General features: G+C 39.9%; 1 protein-coding gene across 1 annotated transcript in view; it reads right to left on the bottom strand.

Annotated features, from left to right (window-relative positions):
* The window catches only part of PDE4D (phosphodiesterase 4D), a 1,386,129-nt gene that overhangs the window by 1,350,325 nt on the left and 13,598 nt on the right, over window positions 1–22,206 (bottom strand). The window contains exon 3 of the mRNA XM_087861883.1: window positions 349–511. The gene's annotated coding sequence lies outside the window, so the exon portion shown is untranslated. The remainder of the gene's footprint in view (window positions 1–348; window positions 512–22,206) is intronic.

Genomic DNA, 22,206 nt, shown 5'->3' with positions numbered 1-22,206 from the left:
CTGGTTTCATACAAGGAAAGAGAAATTAAGACCAAGGTAGTCTACTGTGCACGCTTCTAGAGATCTGTTAGCCATTGAGGAAACCTCTTGAGCTCCAATTACCACCCCCCATTCCACAGGATCCACAGCTCTGAAAAGATAACACAGAAGAGTCTGAAGCTACTATCTATGGACCCGGAGTTCCCAAAGTGAAAACACTCCCCATACTGGCACTTTGAGCTTTCTGCTTCCGACACAGAAAAGATACAAGGTTAATTGTTTTGGAGGAAAGCAGGCCGTATGTAAACAGGGAGTTTTGAAATGGTTGAGTCCACCAACTTTAACACAATATAAAAGTCAACCTCAAACCTGATTGGCTGGTGTGTTCTGTGAGTCTTGGCTCTTTCTCTCTGCTGTTGATATGGGTCCTCCACAGGTGGCTGGAGCTCTCTGTGTCTATTTACACTTGGAATCACTCCTCACAATAAATAGGACGGTCCTTCAGGAAATCTTCTGTTTAGTTTGCATGCTCCTGAGGATAGGACAAAGCTCTGTTGTTTAAGAGCATAAATAACAAAAGCTTTGTTCTTCCAAAACCAAGAGGGAAACTGGATCTATCCAAAATCACTCGGTCTTAAACTACGTAAGGATGACAAGAATGAAATATTATTTTAGGCTGTCTGACAGCATCACTCAGGCTCCTCTCCTGGCTTCAGGAAACAATGACTCAATATGGCCTTTTTCTGACAGGAAAATACTGTTCCAGAGATTTGTAACAGGGGTTCTTCCTGCATTTAAACCAATGGAAGCTATTCAAACCTCACTTAGCTTTCTTGCTTTGAATCGCAGGCAGAGGAACAACAGCTGTTTGTACTCATATAGTGAAAGTAAAATAGAAACTGTGAATGGAAAAAAAATTTAAGTATTTTCTTACTCCATCCCAGGTGCTCGAAATGTGTTTTATTGCTTTATTCCCTCAGCAACCTCTTGGAGGTTGATATTAGCCCCATTTTTACCAAGAGTAAGAAAGGTTAAATAAGTTTCTCTAAGGACACAGAGTTGGTAATTGTCAGAGCTGGAAAGTAGAAATAAAAGTAGCTTCAAATCCTACCTATTAAGATTTAAATGAAAACCTCCCATGTTCCTGTTAATATAATTTTACATAAATAGGATTATTTTGTTTTATAACCTGCTTTGTATCCCTAAGTAACTCTCCTCATCATATGGAAAGCTCTGTAACATCATTTTTATTGACTACACAGGATTTCCTAGAAGGCAATTTACTATAATTGATTATACCAGTCCCCTACTGATGAACATTCAAGTTATTTCTACTCTTCTTTGTAAATACACTTTTGTAAACCTATTTTTACATTTATGCAATTATCCCCTAAGTAACTCCTCAACTGAGAATTGCTGGACAAAGGGAGTTTACTTTCTTTTTAGATTTTCATTTTCTACTTCAGAACACATCAACTAATTGCCCTCCAAAAGGTATGTAACTGAGGCTCTTCCTACATCTAAACCAATGGAAGCTCCTGGTAGCACGAGTGCACCCATTTCTTCACACTCATAGGCACATCAGGTTCGACCAACCATTTACATTTCTGCCAAAATGACAGGGGTCACCAAGAGCATTGCTGTTTTTATTTTGCATTTATTTCATTATTAGTAAAACTAGACTTTGTTTTTCCCTATGTATTGGTCATTTGCAATTCTTTCAGAAATTAATCATCCCTATCCTCCTTCTACTTTTCTATGACAGTATGACTCCAAAATTCATCACAAATGCTTTCTCTCGCCTCTTGTTTTCTCACCGTCCCTGCCGCTGTATCAGACACTTTGATCTAGAGCCAAGAAAACTTTGGTAACACATTGCCAGGATCATTAGTCGAGTTCCATAAAACATATTCCAAGAAGAAAAACTGGTTAAGTCGAAAGGACAGAAAGCCATCAACTTCTCCTCCGTTTCTGCTTCAGAAATAGGTCACCCCCTGACTTAATCGGCATTTGTTTATCTTATAAAAAAAAAATGATCTACTCAAACTAAATCTTGCTCTTTTGCACACAGAAATTTGGAGAACAGAAGAGGGGCCAAGAACAGTTTGGAGGAACATCCCCAGAACCAGAAGCTGGGAGGGAGGGAGGACACAGACACATTCATACCCCAGGCAGGGGCAGACCACAGGCTCGATGGTTGGTGCTGAGGCTCAGGTTAGAGATGCCCTCGCTTAAAGGAAACTGAGGGTCACAGGCAAAAAGGGACTTGTCTGAAAACTGGCAAATGGCAGTCTCTTGACTCCGTGGGCAGAGCTCATTTTACTGGAGGATACTGGCCAGAAGCAGTGCATAGCCCAAGGTGAATGGCCAGAGCCTAAAACACAGGCTCTGCCTCCCCTTAGCCCAGGATTATGTTGGAAAGCCTTAGGACAATAGGCTCAGACATTTAGGCACGAGGGGCCTGGACAACATGTTTGGGCAGCATTTTAGCTGCGAGGCTGGGCAAGGTTCTGACCGGCCGTAGCTAGAGAACGACAGGGACGATGTTGGGCTGCCCTCTTATTTCTCTGCTCAAGAAAGAAAGTGACCAGGGCGCCTGGGTGGCGCAGTCCTTAAGCGTCTGTCTTCGGCTCAGGGTGTGATCCCAGCGCTCTGGGATCGAGCCCCACGTCGGGCTTCTCCGCTGGGAGCCTGCTTCTTCCTCTCCCACTCCCCCTGCTTGTGTTCCCTCTCTCACTGGCTGTCTCTCTCTGTCAAATAAATAAAATCTTAAAAAAAAAAAAAAAGAAAGAAAGAAAGTGACCAAATCCAAACAGCAAAATAGGGTCCCCCTCTTCAAGTATCCAGCTTTTTCCTTACAAATACTACTTGTGTTATTGGCTTAGCTTGATGAAGCTCATCTATTCAGACTCAGCGAAATCCACACTCTGAGCAAAAGAAGACCAAGCCTGGTCACATGGTGGTCCTATCCTCCCAGAGGGGCTTCTGTCTTAGCCTAGTGGAGACCCAAATGTGGCCAAAATGTGTCATCCTATCTCAGCTGTGGAAAAACGCATGGGTTTTTTTTCCCCACACGCATTCCCCAGAGGGGACCAAAGAGAAGCAGCCATAAGCTCTCCAGTGACATGAGCTCCCTCTGTGGAGTACTCCTGCTGGTCCCAGCTTGAAGCTTTTACCAACTCCAACAAAGACTATATTCCACCCATCACAGACCCCAGGGAGGCTTAAACAAGGCAGGCCTCTCCATCTTTTCTCAGTTCAAAACCATGTTTGCTATCTGTTCAGACATCCCATGGCCTAAAAGAAGAAATGGCTCACATTGAGAGTTGGAGAACTGAGTAAGCACATCTGAAAAACTGGCCTAGGCTTGAACAGAGATGACTGCGTTGGGCCAGGAGCTGCCGATGCACTGTGCCATTTAATCCACACAAGGACCTTCCCAGGTGGGTCTTGCTATCTGCCTAAAAACAATAAGGGTCCACTGATTCTTCTAAAGAATTTCATTAACTTTCTTTAGGACTTTAAGCATTTCTTCCAAAAGACCAAAGGGAAAGCCTGGAGGACTCTGTCTCAAATGTTAACCTGTCTCCAAAGTTCATTCCTGGCCGCTGAACCAACTGGCTCCCCTCAGCTTCCTCCCTGGAAAAAAAGTGATCTCATGCGGGTGGCTCTCTTTGGGAAAAGGATATTTCCCATAAGAGAAAATTCTTTCCAAAACGTAGTGCTTATTTTAGGAGAGTTGTATAGATTCCCAGTCATCACACAGGAAGTGTGATACCCCTCAATCAAGGACAGACTCTGCAAGTAAATTCCAGCAACCCTATTGGTCATAAAAGACTCAAAAACAATAAAGAACCAGATGGGAGAGGTTATGTCGGTCAAGGACATTTGCGAACACATGAGTTCTCATCTCCAGGGATTCCAGAGTTCTTTATTTGCTGGCTCTAAACATTGGGCTATATGCAATCAGTTTCTGCTTCTTGCCACATTCATTTAATTTAGATTAGCCCGTCTGCTGCTTTTCTTTTATCTCCACAAAGGCTCCAAAGAAATTAATTCCTGAGTCCAAGGATGAAAGCAATAACACTTAGAAATGTTTAAGATTTACTTCTAATATAACTTACACAGCACTACATTAATAAAATACTTATTTCTGTAGACTATCCAAAATGATATCTGACTTGGTGCTAAGCACCTACAAGGAATTTAATAAATACACATTTACTAATTTATATCCATCCAGATAATAATGGTAATAATACCATGCATTCATAAGAAACTTCATTATTTTTTTTTAATTGTATTTATTTATATGTGAGAGAGAGAGAGAACATGAGTAAGGGGCAGGAGCAGAGGGAGAAGCAGGCTCCCCACTGAGAAGGGAGCCCGATGTGGGGCTCAATCCCAGGACCCCGGGATCATGACCCCAGCCGAAGGCAGACACTTAACCCACTGAACCACGCAGGTGCCCCAAAACTTCACTATTTTCAAAACACTTTCACAAATGACCTTTTCAACGAACCTCAAAACCTCATGGAGGACTGGGAAAGGACTCTGTGAACATAGCATGAAGGTTTATATGCTGGCGCTGCCACTTGGTGGCTGTGTGACCTCAAATTACTGAAAGGCTTTGAGCCTCAGCCTTCTCAACTATAAAACAGGAATGGTAGTTTTCCCTTCCTTGCAGAGGTGATGAAAGACCTAGAGATAACAGGTGCCAAAGGCACACCAGGTCCCTGACATATGGCAGGCATTTAGAAATGGAAAGGATGATTATGAGAAAGCAGGACTGATAGAACCCTGCCTTCCCGCAGGCGAGGGAACGGAGGATGGAGGGGATTAAATGACTGTCCAGTGACTGCAGCTACCAAGGGCCACAGCTAGAACCAGCCCACAGGTCCTCAAAGTGCCCAAAGGAAAGGGTTCTCCACTCTATGTGAAAACCTGAGGTGTAAAAGGTAGAATTTTTGCCAAAACCAGAGTGTTGGTCTCTGAACCTTGGAAATAGCTGATTCACTATTTCAGCAGCAAAGGAGGCCTTTAAAATAAAACTTTCTCTCCATGCTGAAATGGTTAACAGGAAGCAAATCTAATTCAGGAGAATCTCTCTTCCCATTTGGATACAGGCAAAACTTCCCAGGGATTTCATGAGCATTATTACCTTGACCATCATTTGCATCTTTCTTCTGACCTGCTTTCCAGAATTTACTACTTCTGACATTTTGTTGTGGGTCACCTGTCCTTCAACTAAAGTGAGTATAGCCTCTGAACAAAACAGACCCAAACTTAAGAGAAGTTTGCCACCTCCAGAAAGCTGCTGGGGGTTACCCTGTTCAAATATCACCTTGTTTAAAATATGCAGCACATCCCTCCAAAGCAGTTATAAAGGTCATTTTAGGAACTTGGCTTCTGATATATAACAGGGAGAACTCTTTTTTTTTTTTAAGATTATTTATTTATTTGAGAGAGAGAGAGAGAGAGAGGAGCAGGAGGGAGTGGCAGAGGGAGAGGGAGAGGGAGAAGCAAACTCCCCACTGAGCAGGTAGCCTGATGCAGGGCTCAATACCTGGACCTCGAGATCATGACCTGAGCCAAAGGCAGATGCTTAACCAACTGAGACACCCAGAAGCCCCTAGGCAGAATTTTTTTATCTGCACTTTGCCAGATCTAGAACTGCTCAGTGCCAGAACATTGGGTTGTCTTCACCTAGAATTTTTTTTAATTCGCGTGTAACTAACGTACAGTGTTATATTAGTTTCAGGTGTACAATATAGTGATTTGACAACTCTATACATTACTCAGGGCTCATCATGATAAGTATAATTTTAATCCCCTTCATCCATTTCACCCATCCCCCACCCACCTCCCCTCTGGCAAGAATATCCAATGGGAAAAAAACAGTCTCTTCGACAAACGTTGTTGGGAAAACTGGACAGCTGTATGCAAAAGAACGAAACTGGACCACTTTCTTACACCACACACAAAAATAAACTCAAAATGGGTTAAAGACCTAAATGTGAAACCTGAAACCATAAAACTCCTAGAAGGAAAACACAGGCAGTAACTTCTCTGACATCAGCCATAGCAATGCTTTTCTAGATAGGTCTTTGGTAATGGAAACAAAAGCAAAATTAAACTTGGGACCATCCCAAAATAAAAACTTTTGTACGAATCCATCAACAAAAGAAAAAAGACAACTTACTGAATGGGAGAAAGTATTTGCGAATGTTATCTTTGATAAGGGGTTAATAATAAAAAATACATAAAGAACTTACACAAGTCAACAGCAACAAAACAATCCAAGTTTAAAAAATGGGCAGAGGACATGCATAAACATTTTCCCAAAGAAGAGACAGAGATGGCCTAAAGACACATGAAAAGATGTTCAACGTCACTCATCATCAGGGAACTTCTTTATAATACGTTACTATATAGTCAGCATTTCCAACAATAGTTTGAGACCTGACTCCTAAGGTGAGGGCATTTTCAGACAAAATTACAAGAACAAAAGTCAATGGGGCACCTGGGTGGTTCCGTTGGTTAAGCGTCTGCCTTTGGCCCAAGTGACGATCGCAGGGTCCTGGGACTGAACCCCGCAAGGGACTCTCTCTTGAGCCTGCGTCTCCCTCTGCCTCTGCCTGCCGCCCCGCCTGCTTGTGGTCTCTTTCTCCCTCTCTGTCAAATAAATAAATTTTAAAAAATTAAAAAAAACAAAAAACAAAAGTCAATAGTACTCTCCGCAGCAAGTCTAAACGAGTTTCTGTGCAATCACTGAACTAAGCTGCTACAGGTGAGTATCACTCTCATTTCCAGATCTTTGTGATGATACAGTTGGAATATCTGCAGTACACATAACCGGACTGTAGCAATATAAGCCCTAGTGAACAAAACGTGGAGAGAGAAAGGTGGAGAACCCAGAACTCTCCCTTCCCCACTACCGGTAGGAAAACAAGTGAAAACATGCCTTGATCTCTAGACAGCACACTCTACCTGCTATAAATAAATAAATAAATAAATAAATAAATAAATAAATAAATAAATAAATAAACAAATGAAAACCCAGTATTGTAAATATTTATTTGACACTCTGCCCACTGTGTGATTTAGCTAACAACTGTTCCAGCTTGTTAGTAAATCCTCCCACCATTTCTTTCTTCTTGGCTTTATTTTCCTTAACTTTCTTTTGTCCTTCTGCTTTTTTTATCTCTGCATTTCTTCGGTATTCCTAGCGTTTATTTCTATTCCTTTATCCCTCTGTTTTTCATGATATGAAAGCACGTTCAGGTAAGTGCTCCAGAAATGGCAAAGTGTATCATTATTACTTTTACCATCCTTATTATTTCTGCCAAGACATTTTTATTTGCATTCTCACTACTGTATCTACAACTTGTTCCTCCAGCTTTTATCTTACCCACTCTTCTACAGATTTTTCAGAACATGGGGCATAAATATTAATATTAAAAGCAAAGCTGAATATCTAGTAACATTTTTGTTTTGTTTTTTAACTCTGGAAGTACCCAGTGAGTTAGGCAACATTCATCAAAACCATCTGGGAACACAATTGTACTGAAACAAGAGGGGAAACTCCAAGGATATGAAAGACTTGTTTCTTGGCCTCAGTAAACTTAGAGCATAATCAGAGTGACAAGCCACACAGTGAGCAAGTGGGTCATCTCGAGGAGGTGCCGGCGACTAGAGGTCACACAGAGGACCAAGTTCAAGTTAGCTGGGTAGAAGTGACCGTGTAAGGTTTTCTGAAGGGGAATTGCAAAAGGGAAAAGAACGAGACGAGAAGTCTGGGGGGTGGGGGCAATAAAGGCATTCTGTCTGACCCACCAATGCCATTAAAGCACTTTCTATAGTTTTTTGCAGTTTCTTAGGGACTCCCCGGTTTTTTGATGCCTTTCTCATTTCTGTTCTGGCTATGTTATCAGAAGCTGCTTTGGAACTTAAGGCGCTAATATGTCTTACTTTATAGTAATTTTTTCCTGTCTTCTTTTTTGAGTTTCATAATCTTGCATATTGCTTCTGTGCAACCACAGCCTGCTTCTCTAGTCCTTTCAAGTTCCTCAGGTCTTCTTAGGTATGTATTTTTAGCAGGGCATGTGAAAGGTAACACTTTTCAAAAAGCAGTTATGGGGCATCGTCTGTGTGAGGTGCGGGGGAACACAGCAGCCTTGAAACTTCCTTGCAGCCCTTGCCCATGGGCTACATTGTCCCTCAGGCCATTCAGTTCTCTCTGCAAAAAAGATCAGGTTGCAAAACAGCCTCCTCCACACTGAAATGGGGACGCCAAGCAAAAAGATCTAAATATGGTCTGAATCTGTTAGACGCTTCGCCAACTTCAATGCGCTCCAAGCCTGGGACATAATCATTTCCACCATCTCTTTCAACAGGCTACACCTTCTTTTTCAAATGGATTTGACATTCAAGTTGATACAGTGACTCCTACTTGAAAATTAAAATTCATCATGGTGAGAAAAAGAGGGGAAGGATGCTTTTAAGTGAGAAGCCAGACTCCTGATACCACAAGTTTCTAATTGTGTTCTTAATACAGATAGGATTTGAAACATGGGCTACAGAGGAGCTCCCCAAAACCAGCCCTCCCCAGACGCAAAAGCATAAAATGAGTCACCAGTCTGCTTGCAAGAAACGCACATTTTGTGCCAAAACAAAGGATACAATGTCAAATTCAAACATCTAAATGAATTCTAAATCTTACATTCGCTCAAAGGTGTGCTTGACTGATCATCCCTGAAAGCTAGCATTTCTTGTGAAGGGGATATTTGATAACCAGAAGGAGAAAGGGGGAGGAAGCACCACAAAACAGAAAGCAAGGGGAAACTAAGGCAGCGGGAAAAAGATACCAACTCTTTCACATTATTTCCCAAGGCCAGTCATGGCAAAGGCCACTCATGGCATTAGCACTGTGCACCACAGGGCTCTCTCCCTCTGCTCTTCTGGCACAGCGAGCAATCCCGCCTCCTCTGCATGCTTGTCTCCAACCGGGTAAGTTCAACGAAGTCCAATTTTTACCCATGTGACTTTGGGTTTTAAGAAAATAACATGAGGGTAAAGCACGTGTCACACCAAGTCTCCCTTTCTCTACTCAGTTCTGTCTTTTGAAAGAAGAATGAAGAGCTCCAGGAAGCATACCCAGGTACATTTTCCTCCATGAGGAGACGCAGAGCTGAACACTCTACAATAGAGCTATGGATGTTTGCAGACTGCAAGTCAGTGTCACATCTGCCTGGTTCTCTTCATCATAGGTTTGATTTATCAGACAAAATGTTAAGGCTCAATGCTGATGGCTCTCCCCTGGAGCCAACCTAAGAACCAGACCTCAGACTTATGGAAATAAGATACGCATAGCACACTACTTCAGTTACGAATATCTACTTTGAATTCCAATTTACATGTAAAAAATGTTCATCCTGTGAGTCATAGCCTTGATTTTTGACTCAGAGTCCCGGAGTTTGGTCCTCAGCTCCCTCCTGGAATTGTGATTTTAATTCAGTCCTGCATTCACGCATACATAAATTGAGTTCTACGATCTTATCTTTGTACCTCTTTGTTGGTTAGCAGGCTTTGGGACAGATTACAGGTCAGCCTGCCCTGCTCAGAGCCAGCCGGGAAGCAACTGGAGAGAAAACCCAATTTGCCTCTTATTCATGGAGGCTTTCAAGTATGGCTGCCAGCCCGTTGGTACCAGGTGGATGAGGGCATGGCCCTCCTATGCATACAGTGTGAGGACCAGGCGTCACGCTCTGCAAGGTCGCCAAGCTATGCCCGAACTGGCCGAGAGGCAGTCAGCACTCCTGGAGGGCTTGCTTCCACAGGGTACACAAAAAATGACACAGTTCCTGATCTGAAAGAACAGAACGTGTATCCACACACATGTGCACACACACTCATGCACACCTGTGCACGCATATACACACCTGCTCCTAATGGAGGGAATAAACACTCATGAAATCCCAAAAAGAATAAAATTTAAAATCAACGAAAAGTACTACTAAGGCTCTGAGGTTTGGAAGAGGCGATTTTGCAAATGCTTCTTCTGTCTTCCAAAATAAAACACCAGGGTAAAGAAACAAGGAGAAAAGGGGGAGATGGGGTTAACATGTGAAAATGAGTAACTGAAGAGTACAATTCATTTCCCCAACAGGTAAGAGAACAAGGCTAATGCTATCAAAGATAAACAGACAGAATTTAATTTTTTTTAAAAATAGGAGATGAGTCAAAGAAGAAAAAGGGGAAGGAGAGGAGAGAAGCAAGAGTTGGAAAAGGGGCTGAGTGCAAAGGTTTAAGCCGAGAAGACACCATGGGAAGAAAAGGGGACTGTTACTGAACAAGTGTTAATTGAGTTTCCATTTCAACTTTCAGCCAAAATAATAAGTTATGAGATGTTCTGAAATGTGCAAACTAAAAGAATAGGACTTCCTTTAGGTAAATCAGGGCTCTAGTGGGGCAAAACGTTATTTAACATTTTTTCTCATTATAAAACATATGTAATCATTTCAAGAATTTGGAGGAAAAAAAGTATAAACAAGGAAAAGAAATACCTCTAGTTCCATTACCAAGAGATAACCTCTGTTAATGTATATTCTCCAGCCACATACACTGACATCGTGGTTACACTACATATGCTGTCATTTCTTTTTCACATGGTGTCTTGTAATAAACAGTTTTTCATTATATTAAATCATCTTTTAATATAACTTTCAGACATTTTAGAATCATGAACTCCTTTGAGAACCAGATGAAATCCATGAAACTCTTTAACAATGCTCAAAAAGAGCAAAATAAGCCTCTTGCAGCTCAAGAACTACCTCACACTGGACTTCTAAACATCAGACCTAAGTGGAATTTCTAGAACATGAGCTCATTGGGAAGCCGAGATCTCGATAATTAGTTTAATCACATAGCACATACATGCATGTTTAGCAGGAAAGGACTTAATCTCAGCCATGGCCCTTAGTTTCTAATTCTAGCTCTATCTGTAGACATGCTTAAGTCCTCACCACACGCTGGGTCTCTGGGATGCTTTCCATCTGTAAACCCTCAGAACTCAAGATAACATCAATCTTCACAGACATGTTGTAGTTATCTGCTCTGTGGACATTCCCTGGTTGTTTTCCATCCTAGGCTGGGTTCCTTGGTGTTCAGGGACAGGCAGGACCTTATCTGACTCAATTTTATTCTGCTCCAGGAATACAAATCAATGTCAATACTGCTGATAACACATATCTCATTGCCTTCCATGGTACGTGTCTAACTCCACTGCACCTGACTTGATAGATTAGCCAGTAAATAACTGCTAAAATAAACCAACCAAAATGACTGAGATTCTATTCAGAATCTTTCAAAATTAAATAAAAATAGCTCCATTTTGTTTGGGTTAGCTATAATTCTACAAAATGTCTAGACATGCATATTCATTGGCCATCTCTTCAGCTTACGTGAAAAGTTTATACAGTGGATTCTCATTATTCGTATTAATTCTGTTACTTTTTTAAAAAGATGTATTTATTTATTTGAGAGAGAGAGAGAGAGAGAATCCTCAAGCAGATTCCCTGTTGAGCAAAGAACCCTGTGGTGCTTGATCCCAAGACCCTGAGATCATTACCTGAGCCGCAATCAAGAGTCAGACGCTCAATCGACTGTGCCACCCAGGTGCCCCTTAATTCTGTTCTATTAAGTGGCTGAGAACATCAAATTCGTAAATAGTGAAATACAGGGTTAGGTTCCTGGGAGCCTCTGGTCACATTTTCATCAACCAATCTATACATAACTTGGTTTTATATGTGCCTCTGCTTAAGACACCTTATTTCATATATATCTCATTGATTCATTAACATTAAACACATAGCCAATCACACTATAACTCAGGCCTCAACAAAATTCATCTAACACATTCATACCCTCTATAAGACACAATAGAGCCTTCTGCTTAAGAACGCTACACCACACTTTGGCATTTCACTGGGGGCTATTTTACGAAGTCGCCAGCAAAAAGCACAGAAATACTAAAATGCAGCACTGAATATTCCAAGGAAAGGATATGGGCATACAGGATGAGAGGCAAAGTAAGAAGCCCAAATAGTGCATTGTGAGAGACTCAATAAATGCTTATTGTGTTAGTCAGAACTCTCCAGAGAAACAGAACCAAGTGGACCTAGATATAGAGACACAGAGATATATATGGAGAGAGCCAGTGGTTTAACTGTGAGAACTAGAGGGTTAATGGTGTAAGTCCCAGTCAAGGGCAGAAGACTCCTGTCTCAATTAAGCAGCCAGGCAGCCAGAATCAATTCTCCCTTCCTCCATTTTCTTTTTGTGCTATTTAGGACCTCAAAAGTCTGGATGATGCCCTCCCACACTGTGGACTAGGGGTGGAGAGGGTCTGCGTTACCATCAGTTCCATGTTAGTCTTACCTAGAAATACCTTCACATCCACAGCTACAAGTATGGATTTAATTTGATTTAATTTAATTTAATTTGGTTTAACCAAATATCTGGGTATCCTATGATCCAGGAAAGCTGACACATAAAATTAACCATCACACTTGTTAAATCAAGAATACAGAATTTACTATATGCCCTTGGCTCACAGACTCACCAAGTATAAATCTTCATAAACTCCAAGGAATAAAATGCTCAATTATCTTTATTATTTTCATGAGGAACCAGTCTACTATCAAATATCATCTGCCAATAAAACACATTACTCTATGAAGAAACCTAGCAGGCAATACCATACTACAGAAATTTTAAAAATGTATAATAACATTTATTCTTATAATGGCATTGTAAGGTAGAAATTAGCAACCTCGATTTACAGATAATAAAACTAAGGATGCATAGTTGGAGTGATTTTTCCAAGGATGCACTACTAGTAATTAACAGAGCTACTATTTGGTTTTGTTTTTGTTTTTGTTTAAATTTTTTTTATTATGTTAGTCACCATACAGTACATCCCTGGTTTTTTATGTAAAGTTCGATGATTCATTAGTTGCATATAACAACCGGTGCACCATGCAATACGTGCCCTCCTTATTACCCAACACCAGTCTATCCCATTCCCCCACCCCCCTCCCCTCTGAAGCCCTCAGTTTATTTCTCAGAGTCCATAGTCTCTCATGCTTCATTCCCCCTTCTGATTACCCCCCCTTTCTTTATCCCTTTCTTCCCCTACCAATCTTCCTAGTTCTTATGTTCCATAGATGAGGGAAATCATATGATAACTGTCTTTCTCTGCTTCACTTATTTCACTTAGCGTTATCTCCTCCAGTGCCGTCCATGTTGAAGCAAATGTTGAGAACTCGTTCTTTCTGATAGCTGAGTAATATTCCATTGTATATATGGACCACAACTTCTTAATCCAGTCATCTGTTGAAGGGCATCTCGGTTCCTTCCACAATTTAGCTATTGTGGACAATGCTGCTATGAACATTGGGGTGCATATGGCCCTTCTCTTCACTACGTCTGTATCTTTGGGGTAAATACCCAGTAGTGCAATGGCTAGGTCATAGGGTAGCTCAATTTTTAACTTTTTAAGGGACCTCCACACGGTGTTCCAGAGTGGCTGTACCAACTTGCATTCCCACCAACAATGTAGGAAGGATCCCCTTTCTGCACATCCTCTCCAGCAATTGTTGTTTCTTGCCTTGTCGATTTTTGCCATTCTAACTGGCGTAAGGTGGTATCTTAGTGTGGTTTTGATTTGAATTTCCCTGATGGCTAATGATTTTGAATATTTTTTCATGTGTCTGTTAGCCATTTGTATGTCTTCATTGGAAAAGTGTCTGTTCATATCTTCTGCCCATTTTATGATTTGTTTATTTGTTTTTCATGTATTGAGTTTGAGAAGTTCTTTGTAGATCTTGGATACCAGTCTTTTATCTGTAGTATCATTTGCAAATGTATTCTTCCATTCCACGGGCTGACTCTTAGTTTTTTTTTTTTTTGAGTGTTTCCTTGGCTGTGCAGAAGCTTTTCATCTTGATGAAGTCCCACAAGTTCATTTTCTCTTTTGTTTCTCTTGCCTTTGGAGATGTGTCATGAAAAAGGTTGCTTTGGCTGATGTCATAGAGGTTGCTGCCTATGTTCTCCTCTAGGATTTTGATGGATTCCTGTCTCATATCGAGGTCTTTCATCCATTTGGAGTTTATCTTTGTGTATGGTGTGAGAGAGTGGTCAAGTTTCATTCTTTTGCATGTAGCTGTCCAATTTTCCCAGCACCATTTAATTGAAGAGACTGTCTTTTTTCCACCAGATGTTTTTTCCTGCTTTATCAAAGATTAGTTGCCCAAAGAGCCAAGGGTCTATTTCTGGGTTCTCTATTCTGTTCCGTTTGTCTATGTGTCTGTTTTTGTGCCAGTACTATGCTGTCTTTGTGATCACAACTTTGTATACAGCTCGAAATCCGGCATTGTGATGCTCCCAGCTTTGTTTTTTCTTTTCAACAGCTCCTTGGCGATTCGGGGCCTTTTCTGGTTCCATACAAATTTAAGGACTATTTGTTCCAGTTCTTTGAAAAATGTCCTCGGTATTTTGATCGGGATAGCATTGAAAGTGTAGATTGCTCTGGGTAGCATGGACATTTTAACTATGTTAATTCTTCCAATCCATGAGCATGGAATATTTTCCCATCTTTTTGTGTCTTCCTCAATATCTTTCAAGAGTGATTTATAGTTTCTAGAATATAGATGCTTTGCGTCTCTGGTTAAGTTAATTCCAAGATAACGTATGACTTTTGGTGCTATTGTAAATGGGATGGATTCCCTAATTTCTCTTTCTTCAGTTTCATTATTCGTGTATAAAAATGTAAGTGATTTCTGAGCATTGATTTTGTATCCCACCACATTAATGAATTGCTCTATAACTTCTAACAGTTTGGGAGTGAATTCTTTTGGGTTTTCCATATAGAGTATCATGTCATCTGCGAAGAGAGACAGTTTGACTTCTTCTTGCTGATTTGGATACCTTTTATCCCTTTTTGTTGTACATTTGTACAGCAAATGATATTTGCTGTAGGCTTTCCATAGACGGTTTTTATGAGATTCAGGAATGTACCCTCTATCCCTACATTCTGAAGGGTTTTAATCAGGAAAGGATGTTGTACTTTGTCAAATACTTTTTCTGCATCTATTGAGAGAATCATATGATTTTTTGAATTTTTCCTTCTGGATAAAATCTAAGACACTGATAGATTTGCGAATGTTGAACCACCCTTGTATCCCAGGGATGAATCCCACTTGGTCATGATGGATAATCCTTTTAACGTACTGTTGGATTGTATTAGCCAGGATCTTGTTGAGGATTTTGGCGTCCATATTCATTAGGGAAATCGGTCTGTAATTCTCCTTTTTGAGGGGGTCTTTGCCTGGTTTGGGGATCAAGGTAATATTGGCCTCAGAGAATGAGCTTGGTAGCTTTCCTTCTGTTTCTATTTTTTGAAATAGCTTTAGGAGAATAGGTATTATTTCTTCTTTGAATGTTTGGTAGAATTCCCCAGGAAAACTGTCCGGGCCTGGAGTTTTGTTTTTTGGAAGGTTGTTTATCACTGACTCAATCTCTTCATAATTAATTGGCCTGTTTAAAAAATCAATTTCTTCCTGTTTCAGTCTTGGTAGTTTATAGGTTTCCACGAAGTCCTCCATCTCTTCCAGATTGCTTAATTAATTGGCATAAAGCTGTTGATAAAAGTTTCTAATAATCCTTCCAATTTCATTGGTGTTGGTTGTAACCTCTCCTTTTTCATTCATAATTTTATTAATTTGGGTCCTTTCTCTATTCTTTTGGATAAGTCTTGCCAGCAGTCTGTCAATTTTATTAATTCTCTCAAAGAATCAGCTTCTAGTTCTGTTGATCTGCTCTACTGTACTCCTGGTTTCTAATTTATTGATTTCTGCTCTAATCTTGGTCAACTGCTTCCTCGTGCATGGGTTAGGCCTGTCCCTCTGTTGCTGTTCCAGCTTCTTGAGGTGAGAATATAAAAACTGCATTTTAGATTTTTCTATTCTTTTGAGTGAGGCTTGGATGGCTATGTATTTCCCCCTTAGGACTGCCTTTGCAGTATCCCATAGGTTTTGGACCATTGTGATTTCATTCTCGTTGGTCTCCATAAATTGTTTAAATTGATTTTTGATCTCCTGGTTTATTGAATCATTCCTGAGCAGGATGGTTCTTAGTTTCCAAGTGTTTGAGTTTCTTCCAAATTTTTCCTTGCGGTTGAGTTCCAATTTCAAAGCGTTGTGGTCTGAGAATATGCAGGGAATAATTTCAGTCTTTTGGTATCAGTTGAGACCTATTTTGTGACCCAGAACATGGTCTATTCTTGAGAGTGTTCCACGGGCATTAGAATAGAATGAGTATTCTTTGGTTCTGGGATGTAGTGTTCTATATATATCTATGAGGTCCAACTTGTCGAGTATGGCATTCAAAGCCCTTGCTTGTCAATTTTCTGCATGGGTGCTCTATTTCTGATAGTGGAGTGTTGAGATCCCCTAAACTTATTTTTATCTATATGTCTCTTTATTGTGGTTAAGAGTTGGCTTGTGTATCTTGCTGCTCCCCTGGTGGGGGCACATATATTTATAATTGTCATATCCACTTGTTGGATACATCTGTTAAGAATAATATAGTGCCCTTCTGTGTCTCTAACTATAGTCTTTAGTTTAAAATCCAATCTGTCTGATATGAGAATTGCTTACCCCAGCTTTCTTTTGAGGTCCATTGGCATGAAAGATGGTATTCCATCCCTTTACTTTCAGTCTGAATGTATCTTTAGGTTCAAAATGAGTCTCTTGTAGATAGTAAATGAATGGGTCATGTCTTTTTATCCAGTCTGCAAACCTGTGGCGTCTTATGGGAGCATTTAGGCCATTTACATTGAGACTGATTATTGAGAGAGATGATTTTAATGATGCCATGTTGCCAGTAAAGTCTTTGTTTCTATCGATTGTGACTTTCTGTTCTGTATCACTCTTGAAGCCTTTTTACTTTTATAGAACCCCCCTTAATATCTCCTGTAGGGCTGGTTTCGTGGTTACAAAATTGGTCAATGACTGGCAATTCTGGAAGGTCTTTATTTCTCCATCCATTCTGAATGACAGCCTTGCTGGATAAAGGATCCTTGGCTGCATGTTTTTCTCTGAAAGAGCTTTAAAAATGCTCCCCCAACCCTTTCTCTCATTCCAGGTCTGTGTAGACAGGTCTGATGTAATTCTGATACCTTTGCCTTGGTACGTGAGAAATTTCTTTGCCCTGGCCACTTTCAATACTGTATCCTTGGATCTAATATTTGCGAATTGTACTATGACGTGTCGTGGTTGAGCTTGGGAGGGGTCCTTTCTGCCTCTCAGACACGAATATTTGCTTCCCTTGCTAGATTAGGGACGTTTTCAGCTACAATTTGTTCAAATATCTCTTCTAGACCTCTGTTTTTCTCCACCCCCTCGGGGATGCCGATGATTCTGACATTGGAACGTTTCATTGAGTCAGTAATCTCCCGTAACCTACATTCCTGAGCGTGGATTTTTTTAAGTCTAGATTCTATTTTAGCTTTTTCTTCTACTAACCCATCCTCCAATTCGATGATATGTTCTTCTGCCTCATTCACCCTGGCCATCAGAGCCTCTAGTTTTGACTGTATTTGGCTCATAGAATATTTAATTTCTGCCAGATTCGCTCTCATTTCCACCCTTAGAGATTCTATATTCTTATTAACATTTTCATTAATACTTTTTTCAAGTCTACACATCATCTTGACCATTGTTACTCTGAATTCCATTTCTGATAATTTGGTTATATCCATATCCCTTAGTTCTGTGGCAGAGGCCACAGACTCATTGTCTTTTCTTTGCTGGGGGGGGGGGAATTTCTCCTTCTCGTCATTCTGATGAGGAGAGGTTGCGGGGTTGTCCAGACCCCAAATTATTGACCGGGACCCAGGCCGTGAGCCCTTGTTTTATAGGGATCTTAGGGATGTGGGCTTCTTGATTTTTCAGCCTGCCTTCTGGGGGAGGGGCCTGCCGCGCCAATACTCAGGCAACCCTGTTTGGGTAGAGTCTCCGTGTTCCCTGCAAGGGGGGATGGAGATGGGCACACTGTGAGCCAGTATTTCCAGGCTTTTGTTCTCTGGTGGCTTTCCCTGGTGGTTTGCTGTGCGTCTTTTGAGAGTCAGAGCAGCAGTGGCCAAATCTCAGCCTCTGTCTCAGAACAGAGGGATCGCAGACCATTCTCCACTGATGTTCTGGCCACTTTAACTCTGTTTCTATTGGTGCTGCTCAACCCTGCAGCATCCCGGGATGTGCGCCCCACACCTGGCATCCCAGCCCTCACTTCCAGGGCCGGCACGTCTCTGTCCTTTGTGTTTCTAACACCGCCAGCTGCCAGCCGCCCCTGCACACTCCCTGAGCTCCCGCTCTCAGTCTGGTTCCAGTGAGCACACCGGATCTCCATTTCAGTCTGGTGGCACGCGTTCCCCGGCTCACGGTCCCAGTCTGCTCTCTCGCGGGTGCCGTCCATGAGTCCGCCCGCTCCCCCGTGCAGGTGGCTACCGCTTCCCGGCGCCCGAAGGCGGCAGCTCCCTCCCCCTTCCATTTATCTTCCAATATCTGTGCGCGGTTTCACAGCTCCCCGCTTCATACCTCAATACTCAGAGCTGGAGATGTTCATTTGTAGAGATCCAGATGTATCTTCCTGCGTCTCGGGCTGATTCCGTAGATGTTCAGGCTGTTCTGGTACCTATCCAACTCAATTCAGGGGACTAGCTGAAAAAGGGGTTCCCTACTCCTCCACCATCTTAACTCCAACCACAGAGCTACTATTTGAACCCAGGTTTGTTTTACTATAAAACTCACATTTGTAACTGTGTATTGTATATAGCACATTTTAGTAAAAGAAAAAGATATTTCAAAGGTAAGAGCTAAGTTCACATTTCAAGTACTATATTAATGCTGAAGGAAGATAATATTGCAGCCAGAAAATATTTTTCTAGGTGAATAAATCAGTCATAAGTCAAATACACAATTCCAGGCCCAATATGCCCAGCAGGAAGATACCACACATAGTAATTTTTCTAACAACTGATATCCAAAAATGAAAATGTGCAATGAAACACAGCTAACCAACAACCATGTAAAAATAAAACTGTGACTAAATGATGAGGAAAGCTAATACAAGGCAGAATCTATCAGGCTGACTTTATAAACAAAAAGGATATGAAACAGTGTTATGTGTGTGTGTTTAGAAAGTGAACCGCTCTGAGATGCTGAAAGCCGTTTCGGATCAAGACACATGCCTGTGTACTTTTGCATTATTTTGGCATACTTTCACATATTCCATTTAAGCCAGGTTTACAAGTTTTTATGCTCCTTCTCTCTTTTTGCAAGGTATGAAAACAATTTCTAGAATGTTTCAATAACCCAGGACTGTCGTTTAGTTTCTACATTAAACAAAGATCTTTATGTTAAGTAATCAAACACTCAACTCTTTTTATCATCTGCACTTGATGTTCAGGTAAAAAAATATTTTCAGCTAAATATTTGTAAACTTTAAATGCCATGAATATAAAACTGTGAATTCCAAGATGCATTTTTGTTCATCCTTTGAGTTATATATTTGCACCCCTACTGTATTTCTACCTAGCCAGATAAGACTTAGAAGATCTTGAAGGACAATAGAAACAGAAAACGATGGAAGATCTTCAAAATGCTTAAAAGTAATAATTACTAACCTAGAATTCTATTCCCCGTGAAAATACCTTTCAGGAGCAAAGACAAAATAAAGACACTTTCTGAAAAACAAAACCAGAGAGACTCCTTAGCAGCAGACATGTACTGAAGGAAAACACTAAAGGTACTCTTCAGGCATAAAGAAAAAGGTCACAGCTAGAAAACTGAAATACAGGGGTGCCTGGGTGGCTCAGTCATTAAGCGTCTGCCTTCGACTCAGGGTGTGATCCCGGCATTCAGGGATCGAGCCCCACATCAGGCTCCTCCACTGGGAGCCTGCTTCTTCCTCTCCCACTCCCCCTGCTTGTATTCTCTCTCTCGCTGGCTGTCTCTCTCTCCATCAAATAAATAAATAAAATCTTTAAAAAAAAAAAAAAAAAAGAAAAGAAAACTGAGATACAGAAAAAAATAAAGATCCAAAAAAGGAGCTAAATATGTATTTTTGGAAGTGCCCAAGAAATGCCAAAGTATTAATTTAATATTAGGCTTCAATGAGTTAACGATGCAATTAACAACTTCTGTTAATCTCTTAGAAACATAGAAAAGGGTATGTAACTACCAAGCCCATAGATAGGGAAAAGTAAATGATAGTAAGAATCTTTTATTTTAAACCTCAAACCAAAAGAAAGTGAAAAAAAGGGAAAAAGGAGATTTTTAAAAATTGGAACAGATAGGGAACAAATAAAAACATGATAGATTTAAATCCAAACACATATCAATGACTATGTAAGATACAGACAGATTTAACATTTCAATTAAAGGACAAAAATTGCTGGGCTGGATTAAACAAAAGATATGTGCTTATACGAAGCATTCCTCAAATATAAGGACTTAAACAGATTGAGGGTGAAGGATGGGGAAAAGTCACTATGCTAACACCATCTCCAAACACAGCTGAGGCTATGATATTCATACCACACAAGGTAGACTTTAAGACAAAAAGCATAAGCTGAGATAAAGAGGAATATTTCACAATAAAAAGGGGCTCAATTTACCAGGAAGATAACAATTCTAAAAGTATAAGTTCCTAATGGCATAGACTCAAGATATTTAATATAAAAATGCACAGAATTAGAAAGAAAAGTGATAAATCCACAAATCATGATGGAACATTTTAACACATCTTTCTTATAACAGATGTAATACACAGAAAAATAATCAGTATTACAGAGAAAATATAAATAACAGGATTCAAAAACTTTATTTTATTAACACATATAGAATACAGTCCTTATAACAGCAGAAAGAAAAAAAATTATATATATATTATTATATTAAATTATATATATATATAATATATATATATTTTTTTTTTCAGTGACCATAGTGGAATAAACCAGAAATGAATAAGGTAAATAGAAAATCCCCATAGATTTGGAAATTAAGTGACAGATTTGTAAATAACACATGGATCAAAGAAGAATTCTCAATAAAAATTCAAATATATTTTTAACTAAGCAAAAATTAAAATCCTGCAAAGGAAATTTTGTGTGATATAGCCAAATCGGACCTGTGAGGAATGAATATATATATATATATATATATATATATATATAGTCTTAAATGTATATACTGGATGAGAAAAAAGCCTGAAAATCAATTATTTTACAATCTATCTCAAGACGTTATGTAAGAACAGCAAATTAAAACCAAAGAAAAGAGAAGAAAATGAAAAAGTAAGAATAGAACTAGTGGACATTTTTTAAAACTACAACAGAGAACATCAACAAACCCAATAGATGATTCTTTGAAAAATCTAATAAATCTGATAAACCTGGTGAGACTGACCAAGAAAGAAATGAGGCTAGAAAAGTTACAAAAATATCCACTATCTACCCCTTAACTCATGAGGCTAGCATTACCTTGACACCAAAACCTGACAAAGTTACTTTAAAAAAAAAAAAAGAAAAGAAAATTCAGGTCAGACTCTCTAATGTGATAAATGCAATAATCTCAAAATATTAACAAAAATTAACAGTAATGTAATATATCAGAGCTACATTCAGTTTATTCCAGGAGCTCAAAGTTGGTTTAACATTCAAACTGTCAATTCAGTAAAGTCAACCAGATTAATACAGTGAAAGAGAAACCTCTATCATTTTGATTCAGAAAAAACATTTGGTAAAATTTAACATCTATTTATCTAACAGAGAATATTCACACAAACAAATTCTCCAACCACCACAGCAAAGTTCACATTTTATACTGTAATGTTGAAAACTTCCCTTGAAATCCGGAAGGGAAACGGATATTTGCCATCATCATTTCTATTCAACACTGTATGTAAGGCCCAGGCAAAGTAACAAGACAAAAGAAAAAGCCAAACAAACAAAGGGCACAGGACTGGGGAAAAAAGGGTAAAAATACCACTATTTTTAGATAATGAGATTGCGTTATTCAAAAGAACCTATCAAGTATTTGAATTAATTAGAGAGTTGAGCAAGATAGAAAAATCAAATGTGTATCTGATACTAGCAACAGAGAC

The sequence above is a fragment of the Ursus americanus genome, chromosome 5, assembly GCF_024610735.1.
Source record: "Ursus americanus isolate L20-20 chromosome 5, mUrsAme1.1.p, whole genome shotgun sequence".
NCBI classification, from domain to species: Eukaryota; Metazoa; Chordata; class Mammalia; order Carnivora; family Ursidae; genus Ursus; species Ursus americanus.
This window is presented reverse-complemented; position numbering and strand designations above follow the sequence as displayed.